This window comes from Hyposmocoma kahamanoa, unplaced genomic scaffold (assembly GCF_003589595.1).
Source record: "Hyposmocoma kahamanoa isolate Upper Pololo Valley unplaced genomic scaffold, ASM358959v1 78, whole genome shotgun sequence".
Classification (NCBI taxonomy): domain Eukaryota; kingdom Metazoa; phylum Arthropoda; class Insecta; order Lepidoptera; family Cosmopterigidae; genus Hyposmocoma; species Hyposmocoma kahamanoa.
Window position 1 is genome coordinate 6603667 of NW_020653945.1, and position 15049 is coordinate 6618715.

Consider the following 15049-nt stretch of genomic DNA (forward strand, 5'->3'; position numbering starts at 1 on the left):
TAGAAGTAGAATATCGTAGGCCAACGTTGTTGATACCTGAGGCCTGTTACCGATGAAAGTGTACGGATGTCAAATGAATTGAAAACGTTGCTCTGCTGTCAGGTACAACCGACTTCAAAAAAAGGAGGAAGACGGCATTGTTTTTTGTATGTATGTTACGCAATTACTCTCATTTGTAAACCGATTTGATGATTCTTTTTTGTTTTAAGCTGTTTTAAATTTAGTTAAATTTGAAGAAAATATTCCACCTATAAGGGTGGCAAACTAAGAGATGTTTCACGCATTTTCCGGTAACCGATTTCAAATAGAACTTGGTAAATAGGTGTAATTCCACGAACTGTTGAGGTCGTTTTTTTAGTACGGAAATTATTATTAATATTAAGTAATACTGCTTTCAAAGACTTCTAGAAAGTCGCGTGCATCATCTTAGATCACAACCATGATAATGTATTTATGGGTCTTTGTAACCTGAATACAAATAAATAAATAAAATATATTGAGTTCTTAGGTTTTCGCGATTGTTACACATAGGAAATAAAACTATTTTTTTTTATTGACACTCAACCGTGACCATGGGACATGTAAAGGGCCCAAAACGTCGGTTTGTTTGAAAAAAACAAATATACGCGATTTAAATCCGGAAAAATAGTTTCATTTCCTATAAAAAAAAAATTATATATACTTAGAAGTCTATTATGGTTGTGATATCTGTCTACACCGATGGAAAAATAAACAAAGCGTATGCATTTATATTGTTATCGGAGATCGGAATAATAATAACATGCAAGATAAGCACATCAATTACCTGATATCAAACTAGGGAATTCCCTGTACTATGAGTACCACAGTCATTGAAATTCATTTCGGGGCACTAATCGGAATACCCAGCTCAGAAAAATTTAGAAAAGCTTTTTCCCAAATTCGTCTTACCGCGACTCGAACCCGGGACACCGAGCATCCGCAGTACAAACCGTTCGGCCACCGAGGTCGTCATAATAGGCATATTATATTTACCTAAATATCACCTAATACTCATAGAATATCCAATACAATAAAATAACAAAACCTTTCTTCTAAATATACTTCTGTAGTAAAATATGGTAGTTACATATTTAATTTAGTTCTCTAAATTAAACCTAATAATTCAGGAAGTTCGGAGGACGAAAAGAATCTACTTATACAGAGTAGATAGATAACTTCGTAGAAAGTTTAATTAAATATATTCGGTCTTTTCCTATCTCTGATTATTACATAAAAATATATAATAAATTACAAGAAAAAAATACAAGGTTAAATTCGACCATGAGCATTTCTAGAAAGATCAGGTAATCGCATGAAATTTTAACACATTTCTTAACGCGGGCCGGCGCGGCGGTAGGCTCGTCGCTTTGCACAATACAAAGGAACGAGCCTTGTGCGTGAGGTGGGAGGAGGAGGCGATTAGGGATGTGGACGTGATATGTGAAACGAAAGTTCAGGTTTTGATTTAATAAATATGTGCTGTGAGTTGAACCCCTTTTTATTAACAGTTTTTATTACTTGATGCGTTCATACGTTGAACTCTTTTCTAGGAAAAACTAAACATTTATATTTTGTGTATTTTAACAACATTGTATTAGTTTATGTGGAACAGTTTAGTTATAGAAACATACTTTATCGTTTTACAACATAAAATACATACATACTATCATCTACTATCACCAGTAGGATAGGGGGGATGAAAACAGGCGTAAACGTTGCCATAGGACGACCCCGGACAAACCTCTGTCTCCATCTTTATTTGCACCTTTATATTAATATTTCTCAATATTTTCTAGTGACATCAATGTGAACAATGTAGTGAATGTAGGGCGAAGACAGTTTAAAGGCGTTGATATATTTGACAGATTTAAAATGAAATGAAAAATATTGTCCTTCTTTTACTGATAACAAAAGTGATAGACGCACTGAACCAAAATCAAGTTTTGTTTTCGTTTACTCGATAACTGCATTACAGTAACTCAATGTAAGCGTTACACTAAATTCGCAACAAATAACTTGTTTTATTCACTTGTTGTTTAAAACGTTAAGGTATTATAATATTTAAACGTTTTAAATATAGTATTATAATATTTTAATTTTAAAACAACAAGTGAACAAAACAAATTATTTGTTGCGAATTCAGTATATTAAGTATTATAGAGCGTTTATTTGAGTAAATGGAAACAAAACTTGATTTGGGTTCAGTGCGTCTATCAGTTTTGTTATTAGTAAAAGTAATTTTAGTTTCACAGAAGTTGTAAAATTGATAACAATACCTTCAAAGTATTCACCCTACATGGATGTACTCACGTCACTAGATAATTATCTAAGCAGCTGTTCGATCTAGTACGATACTAGTAACGTAAGCGACAAATGCACTGACCTTAAAATAAGGTTAGTTTGTGTTTGCTCGTACCGACGTCAATTTGTATTCGCAGATATAAGCTACACTTCACTAGACGGCGGAGGGGCGAGTGTTTCGGGGCGAAAATGCGGGGCGGGGGGAGTGATAGGCCTTGGCGAAGGACACGGCGCATCTTGCCCTTCGCCCGCCTCATTAGCTAAAACACTCGAGTTATTGTCGACCGAATATGAGAATAGGGCTTTAGATACCTAAGGAAATGGCACGCGATATTTTTCGTATCGATATTGATAAAACCAGAGACGACTGGACTTTCGCAATCACAGTATCTTATATTTTGTGCTTGCTTCTCGTAGTAGATGTAGGCAAGAAATACAAGCTACTTAGAAAAATGTATAACAAAAACGAACAAAAAGATATTTGTTGTGATATATTTACGACGACGTAATAAGACTATTCTGCACTAAATAGTGAAGCCTAACTATTTTACACTGTACTTACGAATTTCCCATTGAATTATGCACATTGGAAGTTTCCAGGCCTTAAAATAATGTCACTAATTTTATACAGAACATTCACAAATTCCAGTTTAGTTACAATTTAATGAGATAATAAAAATAAAATGACACTTCTTTCCGTTTAACTTTATATAAAAATATATTTGTCTACCTGCAAATACATTACAAATGTAATTTTTTAAATGTTGGAATCATATGTGTTTTTTTTTAATAAAAAAGCACATTAAATTAAATACTGGGATTGGCAGACCAAATCACGTGAGGTATTCATTTATTTCGACTTAAATTATTCATCTTTCTCTGACATCATAAACAACACTTTGAATAAGTATAAAATGGGCATGGAATTTCATATGAAGCTAAGTATTTGTATTTTGTATTTGAAGGTAAGTAAAAAAAATTTTATAAAATGTGTATTTCATTTAATAGACGTCTCATGATTGTACCTAAACAAACGGACTATAGAGTAACTGGAGAGTGTGTGGATTGGTAATTTTCGTAAATCAAACCATCAGCAGCAACAAAATAGGATTTGGAGAGTAAGTCAGGAGTGGATATACTATAATTATCGAAAGCGACTGTGTTTATTATGTTATTATTTTTATTGATTTATCAAACACAAAGAAAAATTCCTTCGTTCTGACTAGACCAGAAATAGTGCCTGTTGTCATGCCGAGGTCACCGCTCTTTTCCAACTAATATGAGTGTTCATTTTTGTAACAATAATAATAACGAACTAGTGGAAAATTTCACAAAAAATACATGGAAATCGTATATTAGAAATCATAATAATCAAGAAATAAATATTACGCTTATTATATTTTATTTTTATATACTCTTTTCCCTCCATGAAATGATTAATAATAAAAACCTCCGATACGTAAGTTAAGATAGTTCTATCTATCTGTACAGACTGTCCTGATTGCAGCATATTATTTTAATGTCACCTGATCACCATAGTATACATAAGTTGAAGAAGATCGCACATGTGGAAATAAAATAAATATCATCTATTTTGCCCAGTATACATTATTTATTAGAAACAACGATATGTATATACGAACAGCTCAAGAATTTTAGCTAAAAATGACGAAATTAGCGGTAAATGAGTGTAAAAATACGTCAGACAAACATAAAATAGATACTAACATCATATTCCACAAGGAAGTAATGCGTTTCAACTTGTATTTTTACGTAAATATTCACTAAAACAGAAAATTAATTTAATTGCAAATAAGATACGAAAATATTGCAAATTAACGGATTTTTTCTCCCCATTTTGCTATTTTGTTTCAAAATAATTATATTACGTAATTTTTTGAGAATAGGCAATATCGCGACGGTTGCTGAATTTCTACAAATAAAAAGATCAAATTTTTACGGAATATATTTAGTATTTGCCTTCATTAGTTTCATGTGAAAATCATTATTCTTGGTCATCATACAGGACTCATTTTTTAAAAATTGTCTTGCCCAGACTCAAAAGTTCTTAACTAAACTTATTTTAGGGAACTAACACTGACTAAAAAAGTTATCGTCAGTTCTCCAAAGTTGTGTATAAATAACTTGCAGGTTCAGGTTCTTTATTATTATAAGGTACTTTTCATGTGTTTGTCCACAGATAATATCAGGCTTATAACTAAAGTCAGATTCGATAGTCGTACTTAAACTCGCTTTTAGGTTTTTGTTCATATATGAATGAAATAAAAATTAGGTAGTATTTATTAACTTAATGATGGGTTAAGCAAGAGACAATTTCCTCACTTGTGATGGAAATGTTTGTGTGTATTCGAGTGCGTGCCGACGAGGGTAAATACAAGTTGCTTACGTCTACATGAATTTTATTTTTGCCTCACTTCTGACAGTTGGTTTGATATGAAACTATCATTCTATGCGTTATATATGTATTAGATGCGGCGGCCGTTCCATACACATAGCGTGTTTCACAGATGTTCGGTGAAAACACAACACTTCAATATCATAGATTAATAGGCAACAGAGTGGTCTGACTACACAGTAGGGATATAGGATATAGTCTACAACACAGTAGGGATAATTAGAATAAAATAGTTACTATGGTTACCATCTATAAATTTAAAAAATTGAAAAAAACGCTGCGTGGGCAAGGAACGAACATAACATAATATCAATAATTTCAACAACTCGACTGTATCTTTTTTCTTTTACTTAATAATATGTTTTTCTTTTTAATAATATAATAATTTTAAATAGTTAGTGGAAGACCCTTCGGTCAAAGCAAAATGAAATGTATTTTGCAACTAATAGCGACTTTGCCAGGGGCTCTACGTTAATTCCCCAACTATGGATAAATGTCATTGGTAAACACTCAATATTATCTGCTTGTCTAGCTCATTCCCAATAGTTATAGATTGTCACGTCTGTCCACGGTACTATGGTACTGATACTCTTTGCTAAAATTCAACACTAAAACAAAACGCTCTCACTATTGATAGTGTTTTGTTTGGAACATGTAGTTGCTGTGAATGTTCTTGTCTAAAGCTTGTCTATAGATTGAAGTCGTTGATTATAAGATTTTTATTTGTATACCTAATACTAAAATCAAATAGAAATGGTACCTATTAAGTTGTCATAGTCAATTTAAATAATCATTTTATTCTATATGTAAAATAAATTTACACTTGAAAACGTAATTTTTAAACTACCGCTCGTTCACTGTTCTGTCTTCCCTGAGAAAGACAAGCAAAAAACTCTAGGGATTGCTCTTTTCAGATGAACTTTAATGAAATGTAGAAAACCGAACTAATGTAACATTAATATCATTCGAGCAGCAATGCTTAATTTTACTTCAAGTTGGCCTGTAGAATTTCATTTATATTTGAATAGAAAGGAGATTTTACTTACATTGGCGTATCTGCCACAATGAGCCACTTGGCCACTTTCCATTTTGCTATAGCTAGGCTCGACTTAAGTTATAGCCGGATCGCTACTTGCCAAGAGTTTGCCAAGTTATGTTTTTGGCTAATTGAATCAAATTATTTACAAGAACTTGTGGGTCAGTAGGACATTTATTTACTACGATATGTTTGTTGATCTGTGGGTTCCCAGTAACTTCTTTTGCGTGAAGTACAGTTACGACATGTCACTCTTTCTTGATATTTTAATTCAACCGTATGATTGCAATGAGACTGTCTAAAATAGAATAATTATATAGTAATCAAAAAATATAAGTATGTATCCATATATGGCACTCAAATTACCAGAAGGACACATCTGCAAAATGCTAATGTTTCTGAAGAGAGTTCGTCCAAGGAAGTACTGCCACCTTTGCTATTTCTGCCGCCAAACAGTAGCATTGCTGCGTTCCGGTTTTGAAGGGTACGGGTACTGGTGAAATTACAGGCACATGAGACTTGGCAACTTATATTTCACGGTGACGGACGCGGTGGGAGTGCCCCTCAGATCTTTGCGATTTGAAGCAACTGCAACTGTTGTGGAAAGACGTGTTGCTTTCCACCAGGCACACGACTTGTTCGTCCCATCAGTTGGTATTATAAAAAAAAATATGCGTAAATTGGAGACTTAAAAATTTTCATACATACATGATTTGTTTAATATAGTTAGCATTATTTTTATGACTTGGCTTTAAAAGCACTTTTGACGTATAATCACACGTGGTTTTATTATACCAAAGGTTTAACGGGTGCTGCTGCTGCTGTTAGGTATATATGTGATTTTCGATGAAATAGGTATGAAGTCTTTGCAAAACAACAAAGGTACAATACCAAAAAAAATGTTTTTAGTTTGACAAAGCAGTATAAAATCACGTTAATATTCACAAAAATTCATAAATGCAGTGTATCGTACGTAGAACAATCAATCTTTTGGCCAATTTCATGGTAAGTTCACTGAGCCGGGTTGATCGCCCACTGAACTTTACCGCACCTGCCGTACATGACCAGCAAACTTAAATTTGCTGTCGATAGCGCCACGCCAACGAAAATTTATACATAATCATACCACGACCAAAACTCTTGTTACAAATTTTTACAACTGCATATTTAAGTTAGTAATTACACGGGCGCCGTATTACTGATTGTTTATTTATACCTGAAAACCGATAGCCTGGTGTTACGTGTTTATGAGGGCTGCCGCTGTAAGTTGCTTCACGAATGTTTCAATTGTAGTGGTCAGTGTTCGCTATTCATTTACTAGATCTTCACAGAGAACAATCGAGAATAATTTTCAAAAGTATTTTTTTATGATAAATATACAAGCATATCGGAACGAAATGAGCGCTATACAATGTTATGTATTGACAGTATACTTTATTATAATAAAGTTTCTGATTTGATTATTATTGTTATTAATAGTGAGAGATTTTTTTTATAATATCAAGTGACAGAACGAGTGACGAGACAAGTGCGCCTTGTGGTAAGCAACACGCTTATCCATAATTCTTTCACTAAAGTACAGGTACTCATTTACTTAGTTTAGTCAAAACAATTACACTGTTAGAGTTCTAAGATTTAATTCTATAGTTCTATGAAGATTGAATACTGCCTTCTTTGTCAAAAACAACGCATTTGCATTTTTATAACTTTCGAAATATTGGCACCTATAGCTTTTTTTGTAAATGCAAAATGTCAATTACACTGATTTTACAAAAAAATCCGTTCATAGGAGGTTGTAGATCTCGCTTTGCTGATTCCATGTTAATAACTCAATTTCGCAAAAATGTCGTTTACGTTGTTTATGATAAGGATGGCAGTATGCTGATTCAGATTCAGTTTATACTGTTTATTTTTATACATATTATTATATCTTCCTTTACATTTGTTTTGCTTGTATTGGATTTCTTATAATGAAATATATTTATCTTTATCTTTGGACCAGAATTTATTGTAATTTGATTATTTCGACAAGAACCAATATATCACACTGCTATTAAAACAGTGTTATAACTCTAAATATGTGAAATTCAAGATTATATAATAGCCGAACGTAATATTTGGTTCTCTTCAAGTTAATAAGACCGTCGTTTGAGTATCGCAAGAAAAAATTAAAATATATCTATTCAACTCAAAATGAGACAATTTTTGTGAGCTACTTCTAGACAAAATAGAATACTCAAAAATACGAAATTATTTTCCCTTTTTATTTTTAAAAATAATTTTAATATTTCGCATGTAGGAAATTGTTTAGATGTCTGTAATAAATTTTTAACTATACATTAGTTTAACAATATTTCTCGGCAAGTGAGAGAGAGATTCGTTTTTCATCGATTCTGAAAAAACACTTTACTCTTTTCGACTTACACTTTTCGACTTAATATATTATTGTATTAACAGTACGATATATACTTACAATCAAAAAGCGAGTTTAAAAAGAAGCACGCGCGCAAAAAATGACCTATCACGGCACGACACTGATAAATTGCAGCAGAGTAAGTACCAACATCATAGGGTTTTCCCAACCGATGTCCCATTAACATAACGGCCGGATTGACCTCGAGGCCTACATCAATAAGCAAAAAATATTCCCTGGGTGTGTTCCAAGATCTGTGGAAGATGAGACGCGACGGCGCCTCGCTCGGCCGACAGGCGGGCGCCGGCAACCTAAATAGGGTATCCCACTGCGGTTCTGGAGACCTTCTACTTTGTCACATTCACTATGGCAACTGAGATAAAATATGGCAATGCGGAATTATCTGTAACTAGATTCGCTCTATTGCATAAACGTCCATTAACTTTAACGCTACATCAAGTGTCTTTGCTTGTGTTTTGCTTTGATAAAGCACAAGGCAGTATTATGGTTAATGGACGCATTAAATTTAAATGTCTTTTCTGGGACTAGCTGCAGAACTAAAATGACATTTTTGTGAATATACATAAATCGATATACAGCATGTTCCTAGTGACAAACTTTTTTTTTTCAGAATTTAAAATTGTGTTTTTGTATTTTCACGCAAACCACTGTTTCGACCTCTTTAAATGTCCCAAGGTCACGGTTGACTGAGATTTAACATGAGAACTGTAAAAAGATTGAAATGTTGATTGGTTTGAAAAAACAAGTAATCGCCTTACTTTCTCAAACTCGTATCTTAAAGCACAAAGTTAACGAAATGCAACAAATGGATTGTATATACAAACTTTGCAGGCTGATTTCACATCACATTTCCTTCATATTCACACACTACCTTTCATCTATTTTTAAAGTAATGCATTAAAATTAACACCCTTGAAAAAGAAATTTAAAATAAATAGAAAGATTTGCCATCTCCTGAATAATCACTCTTTATAAGATACGAGTTTGAGAAAGTAATACACAACGTAGATCAGAAAATGTTGTTTCATTTCTTAGGTGTAACAATCGCACAAAACTTAAAAACTCGACATCAGTGGCAACACGATTAAACTCATTAATAAAAAATTTTTAAAATGCTGCAATTTATTGTAGTTATTGCTGCAATCATCAAGCACGTGATAACAGACAGTCAGACAGAATAAGAATATATTATGTAAACTGTAGTAGTCAATACACGTCAAGTACGAATTTTCAAAAAAAAATAAAAAAATCTGAGTACAGATTACTAAAAAAACCGACCTCAAAAGTGGAATTACATCTATTTGCCAAGTTTTACTTAAATCGGTTACCGGAAAGTGCGCGAAACTGGATTCATCCCCTACTTTGCCACCCTTAGTGGTGGAATATTTTCTTCAAATTTAAATGGGACCAATACTGAGGTACCCTCTTTCCAACAAACAAAAACATCTAATTCAGTCCACAATTCAGCCGGAGTTATCGCGTAACATACATACGAAAAAAAGAATTGAACCTCCTTCTTTTTTTGAAGTGGTTAAAAACTAACATTGAAGTACACGCTACAAAATAAATTAAACCTTCGACACTCCAAAACAATTTTCATGTTAAGTGAAATCATTCTGTAAAAGTGACCTACGTACACGTTTCACCGTGCACGGTAAGAGTGGACCTAAATCTGTGAGATAAACGCGGCATACTTGTGTTGACTAGCTCAACAACCTAAATGAAGATAATTAAAAAATAATAATACTCGATTTTTATAGAAAACATCAGTATGAACAAGTAGTATTTGAATTAATATCTATCACCTCTGACCTACCGCCTCTCAAGTAAAGGCCGTGGGTTTGAATACAGGATACATAATACGGGAAATATTTTCTGAGTTTCTCGAAATTTATGTGTGAAAATTTAATTAGAAATTTACCATGAACTTTTCGATGCAGGAAAACATCGTGTTGAAACCTGCAAGTTTCACAACCCTCAGAAAACATGTGAAGTCCCCAACCTGCATTAGGCCAGCGCAGCGTGGCGGACGGAGAGGAATGCCCGTGCCCAGCAGTGGGATGTATAAGTGGATTCATGATGATTAAATCACCGCAGAAAAGTGACCTACTTGTCGGTTTTCTATCTGATATATTTCCGAGAGTGTGCACTCACCGTTCCTTTTCTTCTACGACTTCTAGAAAGTCCGGAACACTCTGTCCTTATGTCATTGACCTACCACCCATTCACATAAAGCTCTTGACGTCATCTCTCCTGAGGCGAATGGTAAAGGAGTGGTATTCACTGCATTTGTATTTCCCGAACCCGGGGCTATTCAAGGCGAGAATGATTAGAAATTTCCTAAACAACCTCGTAACATTGTCAGCTACATTATAGTATAATTTACTATGGCCACATAGTCGCTTCACATCAGGTGAGATTATAAATAAATAATAAATAAATAAATAACGCACACACTCTTAGCCCCGCACTAGGGAAACCCTATATCGCGGGTGCCATTGACACGCACATAGACAACCACAAATTACACTCAAACTCACGAGAGAAATAAATGTATTTGCCTCTGCGTGGCAGCCCAGCATGGTAATCGTTCCGCCACAGAGGTACTTGAATATTATTATTTACGAGTTATGGTCAAGTGTTCGTCTACATTACATACAAAAACACTTGACTGTAAATTTAAACATATAATACGTATGGAGAAATTATGATTTTGACGTTTGTGGGCGTTGGATGAGGAGGTCATGGGTTCGATTCCGGATAGAACCATTTTGTAAAATGAACCTTTTTTAAATTACTTCTGTGCTCTGGGTAGTGCCCCATAGTGCATTCCGTTGCTTTGGTATTCATAATACAGCGAATTCCCTAATTTGAGATCAGGGGTTCAATTGTACTAATTTTAATAATCAAACTAAGCATACTTATCAAGGAAATAAAATTTTCTGTAATATAATGCATGGTGCACGTTAATACCAAGCATTCGTTAGTATCTCATTATTAGCAGTAGAGCTTCTTGTGAAAGAGTTGTCAGCATTACTGTGTTCCGGTTTTGAAGGGTAAGGGTGCTGGTGAAATGACACGAACATGGGACTCGTCAACTTATGTCTCAGAGTGACGGATGCAGTGGCAGTACCTCGCAAAAGATGCAGCAGTGCCACTCAGAGCTTTAAATCGCTAACGATTTAAAGCTCGAGTGAGTGGCACTGCTACTGTTATGTACAAGCATATCGCTTACCATCAGGCCCACGACTTGCCCGTCCCTTCACTTGGTATTATAAAAAAAAATCTTATACAAGTTTTATTAATTAAAAACACGATTTAACGGTAATGTTGAAGTATTAGGGGTTAAAGTATGAAATTGCCGTTTTATTGCAATAGGTTCTTTGAATTTTCATAGAATGTTCATGGTTTGAGGTTTTCGAATGAAACTTTTTTCAAATGGTTTCTGTGATTTTTTTTTTTTAATTTGAAACATTTTAATATCGACTTTCAATTGTTTTTGTTATTCAATTTAGACAAGAAAGATGGATACTGCGAAAATTCGAGTGATTTTTGAATACGAGTTCCGACGCGGAACTAACGCGGCAGAAACAGCCCGCAATATCAATGCTGCGTTTGGAGAGGGGTCTACTAATGAACGCACCGTGCGATTTTGGTTTAAATGCTTTCGTGATGGAAATTTCGACTTAAAGAACGAGTCACTTATATAGCATCTTTATTTATATCTCGTTTAATCAGCAGTTTAGTCTTCAAATTAAAATTATTTATAATATTAGTGCACACCGTCATCGAAACGCCATTGAGGAGCGGAATACCAAAAATTGCAATGTCAGTTGAATAGTAACTCGATGGATAGCCACTGACAAAACACTACTCTTAACTTTTAGCAGAATAAATACCAAACATACAAAATCCAGCCATTGACACTCTAACGATACACAACTGAGATTATTTAAAATTAGCAGAATTGGGATCCAGCTCCCGTAGCATGGGTACGCATGATAGTCACGACGCGCGCGATAAAATTGGAATAAGTGCACGCTATTGGCTGCCTCAATCAATCAAGAATATCTATGTCTATTATTATAATACTAGCTATTTCTGACAGCTGTAGTTAGAATAAGAAACAACAATTTTATAAATTATCAAGTAACTTATACTTGTATAACTTAAAAAGATCTGGAAATGTACATACTCACAATAATAGAAACAAAGACAAAGTGATTGTACCAAACTTGATTGCAAAAAACTGCTATACAAAGTTACTGTCTATAGATAAAATTATACAATGAACTACCACTGCTTAAATCTCTATTGCTCGACTTAAAGAAAGATAAGGATCTTTTTAATAGAAACTCCATTCTAAAAATGCTCATTATTTTATGACATTTAACTTTTTTTATAATATCAAATGACGGGATGAACGAACCGTGTTGCAGTGCCACGCAGAGCTTTAAATCGCAAAGTTCTGAGGGCAACTGCCACTGCGCTTGTCATCCTGAGACATAAGTTGATAAGTCCTATGTTACCCTTCCAAACTGGAATGTAGTATGCTAATGTTATTTCTCGGCGGTAGAAATATATAAGGTGGCAGTACTTCTCTGGAGGAACTCTTTCACAAGGAACTCTACTACTACTAATGTAACTATTAATAATTTCCACCTCAGTCGACCGTGACCATGGGACCTGTAAAGGGTCAGAAACGTCGGTTTGTTTGAAAAAACAAATATACATGATTTAAATCCGGAAAAAAGTTTTATTTCCTATATTAATAATTTATTATATAATTTATTTCATGGAAATGAATATTTTGTTTGTGTGTATACAGTTCTTGAATTTAATTATGTAATACATTATGAATAATCAATGAGTTAGCCTAAGAAGATATTTTTCACGTGCTAAATGTTACAAGCTTGTGACGTGACAAACCTTTAGAATCGTTGTGTATTTACTGTGTTGTAGTTCAAACAAATCTCAAATATAATATGATCACATTTTATCTCATCGTGCCCATACTCGTATTACATATTTGTATTCAATATTTTGAGTGAGTCAACTATAAAACAACTCGATGCGACGACGATGTTCCAATAAAACACTACATCGATTCTCGTTAAAAGACAATTAGTCATTCACGGCCACCATTTGTGGTCTTACTCACTATTCGAAGAATAACAAAATGCACCCCTTTTTATGCGCGTCTAATGAAGTAATCTAGATTTTCATGAAACAAATGACGTCACTGTCGCATGGTACCTACCCCGTTCAGGTTTCTTTGAATCGGATGAGCAGCGTAGGGGTAAAGTTTAGTTCTTTTTTTCAATCTAGCTGGTTTGCCATAATATCACTTCATGAAATGTGAAAATGTGGGTTAGAACATGTGTGTGGTATGTGCTCACTTGCGTAAAAGATATCTGTTTACAAATTTTATTTGTACTATTTCATTTATTACTCCAAATATTTAAAAAATATTACTTATGTAATGTAATATTTTTTCACACCCCTAAAACCTACATCGGATTGTCTGGGTGCTGCACAATCCTCTTATAAACCTATAAATACACGACAGAATAGTAACATAGAGTACAAAATTGACAAAATTAACGAAAGGAAGGTACGTACACAAAATACACACAATCTACGTTATGTGTGACTCGACGGAATTGATATTCTATTATTTTTTGTATTCGTTATTTCTATTCATATACAATAACGTCACTGATTGCAATTTCCCGTCAGGGCTCTACATAGTGACCTGGTCGCACAGAGGCTGTCACCGTTATCAATGACAGATAGAACGCCTGGGGCTTTCAGCTGAATGAATCACAGGTAGTTATTGTTTTCCAATAACGTATTAATAAAATCTTTACACTTTAAAGAAACAATCGTATGTATAAGATAAGGTTACCATAGGGGTTATACTAGATCCTTGATCATTAGTTTAGGACTACTTTGTATTTTGCAACGCCCTTAGCGGTCACAGACAGAACCAATATTTTTAAAACTTTGTAAGCGATCGCTAGCAACTATCATTACTACCACATGACTCTAAGTATAGTTAATTATAATCGACACTTTAAAAAATGTACATGCGGCAGCCATTTAGCTAGGTTAAGACAGTATTTTTTAGACCAAGTGACGATTATAATCGAGGAAATCTATGAAGAACCCTTATTTCGATATCAAAGACGCAAAAGTAATCAATCTCAGTACAGAGTAGCAAATAAACCGATCTTAAAAGTGCGTGGAATTACATATATTTGCCAAGTTTTATTGCAACCGGTTACCGGAATGTGCGCGAAACGGAATTCATTCCCTAATTTTCCACCCTTAGTGGAGGAATATTTTCTTCAAAATTAAATGAGACCACTACTGAGGTATCCTCTTTGTAACAAAAGAAGAATCATCAAAATCGGTTCACTAATGGGTTAACGCGTAACATACATAAAAACTTAGAATAATAACGCATAGAATGATAGTTTCATATCAAACGAACTGTCACAAGTGAGGCAAAAACCAAATTCATGTAGGCGTAAGCAACTTGTAACTACGCTCGTCGGCACGCACACAAATATACAAATAATGATGCCATGGAATAACATTTCCCTCAAAAGTGGGGAAATTGTATCTTGCTTAACTCATCATTAAGTTAAAGGTGCCTACAGATTTGCCCGACATTGTCGATCAGGTGCCTACAGATATGCTCGGTTTTGTCGATGAAAAACGAATATAGCACTTATTTGTAAATCCAAGATGGCGGACACGATTTTTCAAAATATGCTGTATGGGTATCCTTTTCGAGGTATTTGGGGATGCTCATTACGAATATGGCACTCATTTC

At 34.2% G+C, this 15049-nt stretch overlaps 1 protein-coding gene across 1 annotated transcript in view; it reads right to left on the minus strand.

The window, feature by feature from the left end:
• The window catches only part of LOC113232961 (voltage-dependent calcium channel type A subunit alpha-1), a 329573-nt gene that overhangs the window by 64359 nt on the left and 250165 nt on the right, over window positions 1-15049 (minus strand). The window lies entirely within an intron of this gene.